This window comes from Cebus imitator, unplaced genomic scaffold (assembly GCF_001604975.1).
Source record: "Cebus imitator isolate Cc_AM_T3 unplaced genomic scaffold, Cebus_imitator-1.0 Scaffold256, whole genome shotgun sequence".
NCBI lineage: Eukaryota > Metazoa > Chordata > Mammalia > Primates > Cebidae > Cebus > Cebus imitator.
Genome location: NW_016107571.1, coordinates 51,559 through 59,334, shown reverse-complemented (window position 1 = coordinate 59,334; position 7,776 = coordinate 51,559). Strand labels below are relative to the sequence as shown.

The following is a 7,776-nucleotide window of genomic DNA, read 5'->3' as shown; positions in this document are numbered from 1 at the left end:
AGTGCAGTGGCACGATCTTGGCTCACTACAACCTCCGCCTCCTGGGTTCAAGCAATTCTCCTGCCTCAGCCTCCCGAGTAGCTGGGACCACAGGTGCATGGCACCACGTCCAGCTAATTTTTGTATTTTTTAATAGAGATGGGGTTTCACTATGGTCTTGATCTCTTGACCTTTTGATCCACCCGCCTTGGCCTCCCAAAGTGCTGGGATTACAGGTGTGAGCCATCGTGCCCGGCCAACCCTTCTGATTTTTAAAATGTCAGCGATCATATGCTTAATTTCTAAGAACTCTTCCTTCTTTTGTATTTTTATTTTGGTTTGTGTGTGTGAAGTTAGGATACGATGTAGGAGTATCCAGTCATAGTTTCATGGAAGCAGTATCTTTCAAATGTCTCTGAGAATATTAATTAAACATTTAATTTTTTTTCTATTCCATAGATAACCTGTGTTCTTTTCTCAGGATGAATACTATTTATCTTGATCTTTCTCTTTTATGCTGCTTGTTTTCTTTCTTGTGATCTTTCTTGTCCATTATATTTCAGAATGAGCCTTCTAAGTAGCTTTTAGGAGTTTCTTACTGTGATATATATAAGTCTGTTTTCCCATGGGATATCTGCCAGTAGTGGGATCTCTGTGTACATGGGTGGCAGGCCCAGGTGGGGGCAGATAAGTGATTGTGATAATGCTAGTTATACAAATTTCAATGGCTTTAGATAATAGATGTTTGTTTCTCACCTGTATTGTGGTCCAATGCCTGATCAGCAGGTGGCTTCTTGCATGTGGTGATTCAGAGACCTAGGTTCTTTCCCCTAGCACTACTTAGCATATCTTTAGGCCTTCTGCCTCTGGCTGGCAGAAGAGTAAATAAGAAAGTGCAAAGGTACACCTACTTTGTTAAAAGCCCTGGCCTGGAAGTGATACATATCACTTCTACTTATATCCTATGTAGCTAAATGACTACATTGGAATGCAAGAGAGTCTGGATAATATAGTGGCTTGGAAGTCACCTCCCAGAAGAAGCATCATAGTAAGGAATGAGGAACACACATTTTTGTCACTCAGTTATAGCCATTGCTTTTGAAAACAGACTTATCCACTGGTTGTGTTCATATTAGGGTTAGAATGCTGGAGCCTTTTAGTTTTAGTTTTAGGGAGGGATGGGGTTACAAAGTACAAGCGTAGAGAGAGCTTTAATTGGGGCACTGGCATCCATTTTTAGCATTTCTGATTCTTCTCAACCATTGTCTAGAGTTCTATTTTGACAGGCTAGGGACTTCATGTTTCTTTTGTAGAGGCAGGATATCACTATGTTGCCCAGGCTGCATTTTTATCTCATTGTCTGAGAAATGTAACTTTTCTAAACAATTCTAAAATTCATATGGAACCAAAAAAGAGCCCACATAACAAAAGTATTCTAAACAAAAAGCACAAAGCCAGAGACATCACATTACCTGACTTCAAACTGTACTACTAGGCTATAGTAACCAAAACAGCATGGTACTGGTGCAAAAATAGACACATAGATCAATGGAACAGAAAAGACAACCCAGAAATAAAGCCATATAGCTACAACTATCTGATCTTGAACAAAGTTGATGGAAATAAACAGTGGAGAAAGGATTTCCTATTCAATAAATTGGGCTAGGAAAACTGACTAACCACATGCAGAAGAATCAAACTGGACCCCATCTCTCACTGTATACAAAAATTAACTCAAGATGGATTAAAGGCTTAAAAGTAAGACCTGAAACTACAAAAATCCAGAAGAAAACTTAGGAAAAGCCTCTTCTGGATATTGGCTTAGGCAAAGAATTTATGACTAAGAACTCAAAAGCAAATAAAATGAAAACAAAAATAGACAAATAGTTAAATGAATGAGCTTCTGCATAGCAAAAGAAACAACAAAATAAACTAAGACAGCTTACAGAATGGGCGTGATATGATTTGGCTCTGTGTTTCCACCTAAATCTCATCGCAAATTATAACCCCCATAATCCCCAGGTGTTGAGGGAGGAATCAGGTGAGAGGTGATGAATCATGGGGGTGGTTTCTTCCATGCTGTTCTCATGATCGTGAGTTAGTTCTCACAAGATCTGATGGTTTTATAAGGGCCTCTTCCTTCTTCACTCCACACTTCTCTCTTGTACTGCCTTGTGAAGAAGGACATGTTTGCTTGCCCATCCACCATGATTATAAGTTTCCTGAGGTCTTCCCAGCCATGTGGAACTGTGAGCCAATTGAACCTGTTTCCTTTATAAATTACCCAGTCTCACACAGTTCTTTGTAGCAGTGTGAGAACAGACTAATACAGGGAGAAAATATTTACTTAGTATGCATTCAACAAAGGACTGATATCCAGAATCTATAAGGAACTCAAATGAATCAAGAAGAAAAAAACAACCCCATAAAAAAGTGGGCAAAGGACAAGAACAGACATTTTTCAAAATACAAGTAGCCAACAAATGAAACAAATATGAAAAAATGCTTAACATCATTAATTATCAGAGAAATGCAAGGTAATTGACAATGAGAAGCCATGTAACATCAGTCAGAATGGCTATCATTAAAAAGTAAAAAAATAATAGCTGTTGGCAAGGATACAGAGAAAAGGGAATGCTTATACACTATTGATGGGAGTAAAAATTAGTACAGCTCCTGTGGAAAACAGTATAGAGATTTCTCAAAGAGCTAAACATAGAACTATCATTCAACTGAGCAATTACAGGGAATCTACCCAAAGGAAAAGAAATTGTTAGTTCAAAAAGACATGCACTCGTATGTTTATCACAGGGCTATTTGCAATAGGGAAGTCATAGATTCAACCCTAAGTGTACATCAATGGTTGATTGGGTGAAGAAAATGTCACACACACACACACACACACACACACACACATATATACACACACGCATATATATCTCATAGAACATAAATATATATATATGTATTATAGAATACTATACAGCCATAAAAATTAATAAAATCATGTCCTCTGCAGCAATATGGATGGAGCTGGAGGCCATAAGTGAAATAACTCAGAAACAGAAAATCAAATTATGTGTGTTCTCATTTGTGGGAACTAAACAATGGGAACACATGGACATAAAGATGGAAATAACAGATACTGAGGACTCCAAAAAAGGGGTGAATGGGAGAAGGATGAGGGGTCAGAGATTACCTGTTGGGTACAATGTTCACTACTGGTGATGAGTTCATTAGAAACCCAAACCTTACCACTACATAATATATTTATGTGACAAACTGGAACATGTACCCCAAATGTAAAATTTAAAGAAATATGTAGTTTATCTGTCAGTTCACTTGTTTTTAAAGCATGTATCAATTTAGCAGCTCAGAATATTAGCTTTCTGTGTGCTCATCAGTGAGCACAGGTGGGTAGAGTCTTCTATACCATACTTAATAAAAGGCTAGGTGGGAAGGTGAGTTTGAAGGGTATTTGTTTTAGTTACACTCCAGTTATTTTAACTTGTGTGCTTGAAATAAGTTGGAATCAATGGCTTGTGTTATTCTGGCCCTTCTCATAACTGCCTTGGCTGAGTTGTGTTTTAGCATTAAGGCCTCCACTTTAACAAAACAATTGATAAGAAGCAGCCTTATAAAGCTGATTTTACAATTACTTTAGTGATTTTAAAAGGACGTTGTCTACTCCCTTCATCACTCAGCAATACATTTTTGAATAACTCATAGCAAAACTTGGCTTTTCTGAAGGAGCTGATGTATTCTTTCCTTTCTGATAATGAGAATTGTGCAACAGACTGTATTTCCTCTTATCATCTGTATTTTAGCATTCTCTGGTCTTAACTATGTTAAAACTGTGAGAATGTCTCTGAGGTAATGTAAATTCAGATGGAATTCAACTGGCAATTGGCTCCCAATCTTTACCTGGGTGCAATTCTCAAATGAAGACCAGCTAAAGATATTATCTTCTGCGGGGTGGAGTCAGAAGTGACTACTTTGTGATTATTTGGGGCTTTCTCAACTCAGTGTGTGCTACGTATTTTGTAATGATTGGTCCATTTCTTACACATAAATGAAAACAAATAAAACACACATTAACCGTAATTGAGAAGTTTTTTTTTTTTTTTTTTTTTTTTTTTTTTTTTTAATTTTTTTTTTTTTTTTGGTTTTTTTTTTTTTTTTTTAACTTTGCATTAAAGTAGCCATTGATTTTATGTGATTAAGCTTTTTGGACTGCACATACAGTAAGGATTTTACTATATCTTCATTTATTACTGAATCTCTAATTTCATAGTGTTAATAAAAACTATACATTATTGATAATAAACAGCATACATTTTATGTTGTGCATATTATAAACTAAGTGTTTTTATCATAAGACACCCCCAAACCCTCATAGAACAAGGCAAGGTATAAACACATAAATATCAAAATAATGTAAAATAAAATACTCAGCTGAATGTACTTTGGGATACTAAATACATATTTAGTATCCATATTATATTTCCATAAGGGAATTTTTTTCCCTTTTAAAACTTATTTGAAGACATACTAAATAGCATTACTATATTTGTACTGGGTTGAATAATGTCCCCTCAGATTCATATTAATCTGGAACCTCAGAATGTGAACTTATTTGGAAATAGGGTCTTTGCAGACCTAATGAAATAATTCATTAAGATGAGGTCATATTAGGTTAGAGTAGGCCCTAAATCTAAAGACTGGTATTCTTACAAGAAGGCTATGTAAAGACACAGACGGGTTTCTGGGCAAGATGGTCGAATAGGAACAGCTCCTCCGATCTGCAGCTCCCAGCAAGACCAATGCAGAAGGCCGGCAACTTCTGCATTTCCAACTGAGGTACCTGGTGCAGCCCATTGGGACAGGTTAGACAGTGGGTGCAGCACTGTCTAACTGCTCGTGGAGGGTTAGCAGAAGCAGGGAAAGGCGTCGGCCTCACCTGGGGAGTGCAAGGGGTCGGAAACTCCCTCCCCTATTCAACAGAAGCCGTGATGGACTGTTCTGTGAGGGATGGTACTATCTGGTCCAGATACCGTGCTTTTCCCACGGTTTTTGCAACCCGCAGAATAGGAGATTCCCTCAGGTACCTACACCACCAGGTCCCTGGGTTTCAAGCACAAAACTGGACAGCTGTTTGAGCAGACACCTAACTAGCTGCAGGAGTTTTTTTTCCGTATCCCAGTGGTGTCTGGAACCCCAGTGAGACCGAGCTGTTCACTCCCCTGAAAAGGGGGCTGAAGCCAGGAAGCCAAGTGGTCTAGTTCAGCAGATCCCACCCCATGGAGCCCAGCAAGGTAAGATTCACTGGCTGGAAATTCTCGCTGCCAGCACAGCAGTCTGAAGTTGACCTGGGATGCTGCAGCTTGGTAGGGCAAAAGGCATCTGCCATTACGAGGCTTGAGTAGGTGATTTTCCTTTCACAGTGTAAACAAAGCCGCCAGGAAGTTTAGGCTGGGCAGAGCCCACCACAGTGTGGCAAAACCATTGTAGTCAGACTACCCCTCTAGATTCGTCCTCTCTGGGCAGCGCATCTTGACAGAAAAGCAGCAGGCCCTGGTCANCACTGCAACCCCCGCCTCCCTGCAACCTTCACCTCCCAGGTTCAAATCTCCTGCCTCAGCCTCCTGAGTAGCTGAGATTACAGGCGCCCACCACCATACCCAGCTAATTTTGTATTTTTAGTAGTGAAACAGGGTTTCACTATGTTGGCCAGGCTGGTCTTGAACTCTTGACCTCGTGATCCTCCTGCTACCACCTCCCAAAGTGCTGAGATTACACGTGTGAGCCACTGAGCCTGGCCTATTTTTTTTTTTTTAACTTTGCATTAAAGTAGCCATTGATTTTATGTGATTAAGCTTTTTGGACTGCACATACAGTAAGGATTTTACTATATCTTCATTTATTACTGAATCTCTAATTTCATAGTGTTAATAAAAACTATACATTATTGATAATAAACAGCATACATTTTATGTTGTGCATATTATAAACTAAGTGTTTTTATCATAAGACACCCCCAAACCCTCATAGAACAAGGCAAGGTATAAACACATAAATATCAAAATAATGTAAAATAAAATACTCAGCTGAATGTACTTTGGGATACTAAATACATATTTAGTATCCATATTATATTTCCATAAGGGAATTTTTTTCCCTTTTAAAACTTATTTGAAGACATACTAAATAGCATTACTATATTTGTACTGGGTTGAATAATGTCCCCTCAGATTCATATTAATCTGGAACCTCAGAATGTGAACTTATTTGGAAATAGGGTCTTTGCAGACCTAATGAAATAATTCATTAAGATGAGGTCATATTAGGTTAGAGTAGGCCCTAAATCTAAAGACTGGTATTCTTACAAGAAGGCTATGTAAAGACACAGACGGGTTTCTGGGCAAGATGGTCGAATAGGAACAGCTCCTCCGATCTGCAGCTCCCAGCAAGACCAATGCAGAAGGCCGGCAACTTCTGCATTTCCAACTGAGGTACCTGGTGCAGCCCATTGGGACAGGTTAGACAGTGGGTGCAGCACTGTCTAACTGCTCGTGGAGGGTTAGCAGAAGCAGGGAAAGGCGTCGGCCTCACCTGGGGAGTGCAAGGGGTCGGAAACTCCCTCCCCTATTCAACAGAAGCCGTGATGGACTGTTCTGTGAGGGATGGTACTATCTGGTCCAGATACCGTGCTTTTCCCACGGTTTTTGCAACCCGCAGAATAGGAGATTCCCTCAGGTACCTACACCACCAGGTCCCTGGGTTTCAAGCACAAAACTGGACAGCTGTTTGAGCAGACACCTAACTAGCTGCAGGAGTTTTTTTTCCGTATCCCAGTGGTGTCTGGAACCCCAGTGAGACCGAGCTGTTCACTCCCCTGAAAAGGGGGCTGAAGCCAGGAAGCCAAGTGGTCTAGTTCAGCAGATCCCACCCCATGGAGCCCAGCAAGGTAAGATTCACTGGCTGGAAATTCTCGCTGCCAGCACAGCAGTCTGAAGTTGACCTGGGATGCTGCAGCTTGGTAGGGCAAAAGGCATCTGCCATTACGAGGCTTGAGTAGGTGATTTTCCTTTCACAGTGTAAACAAAGCCGCCAGGAAGTTTAGGCTGGGCAGAGCCCACCACAGTGTGGCAAAACCATTGTAGTCAGACTACCCCTCTAGATTCGTCCTCTCTGGGCAGCGCATCTTGACAGAAAAGCAGCAGGCCCTGGTCATTGGAGAAATGCAAATCAAAACCACAATGAGATACCATCTCATGCCAGTTAGAATGGTGATCATTAAAAAGTCAGGAAACAACAGATGCTGGAGAGAATGTGGAGAAATAGGAATGATTTTACACTGTTGGTGGGAGTGTAAATTAGTTCAACCATGTGGAAGACAATGTGGCAATTCCTCAAGGATCCAGAACCAGAAATACCATTTGACCTAGCAATCCCATTACTGGGTATATAGCCAAAGAATTATAAATCATTCTACTGTAAAGACATATGCACATGTATGTTTATTGAAGCACTATTTACAATAGCAAAGACTTGGAACCAACCCAAATGCCCATCGATGATAGACTGGATAAAGAAAATGTGGCACATATACACCATGGAATACTATGCAGCCATAAAAAAGAAGGAGTTCATGTCCTTTGCAGGGACATGGATGAAGCTGGAAACCATAATTCTCAACTAACACAGGAACAGAAAACCAAACACTGCAGGTTCTCACTCATAAGTGGGAGTTGAACAATGAGAACACATGGGCACAGGGAGGGGAACATCACACAC

At 40.1% G+C, this 7,776-nt stretch overlaps 1 long non-coding RNA gene across 1 annotated transcript in view; it reads left to right on the top strand.

Moving 5' to 3' along the window:
* Nucleotides 1-5,288, top strand: part of LOC108283082 — a 10,848-nt gene extending 5,560 nt beyond the window's left edge. The window contains exon 3 of the long non-coding RNA XR_005195575.1: nucleotides 5,183-5,288. This is a non-coding gene — a long non-coding RNA (uncharacterized LOC108283082). The remainder of the gene's footprint in view (nucleotides 1-5,182) is intronic.
* Nucleotides 5,289-7,776: the final 2,488 nt, after the last annotated feature.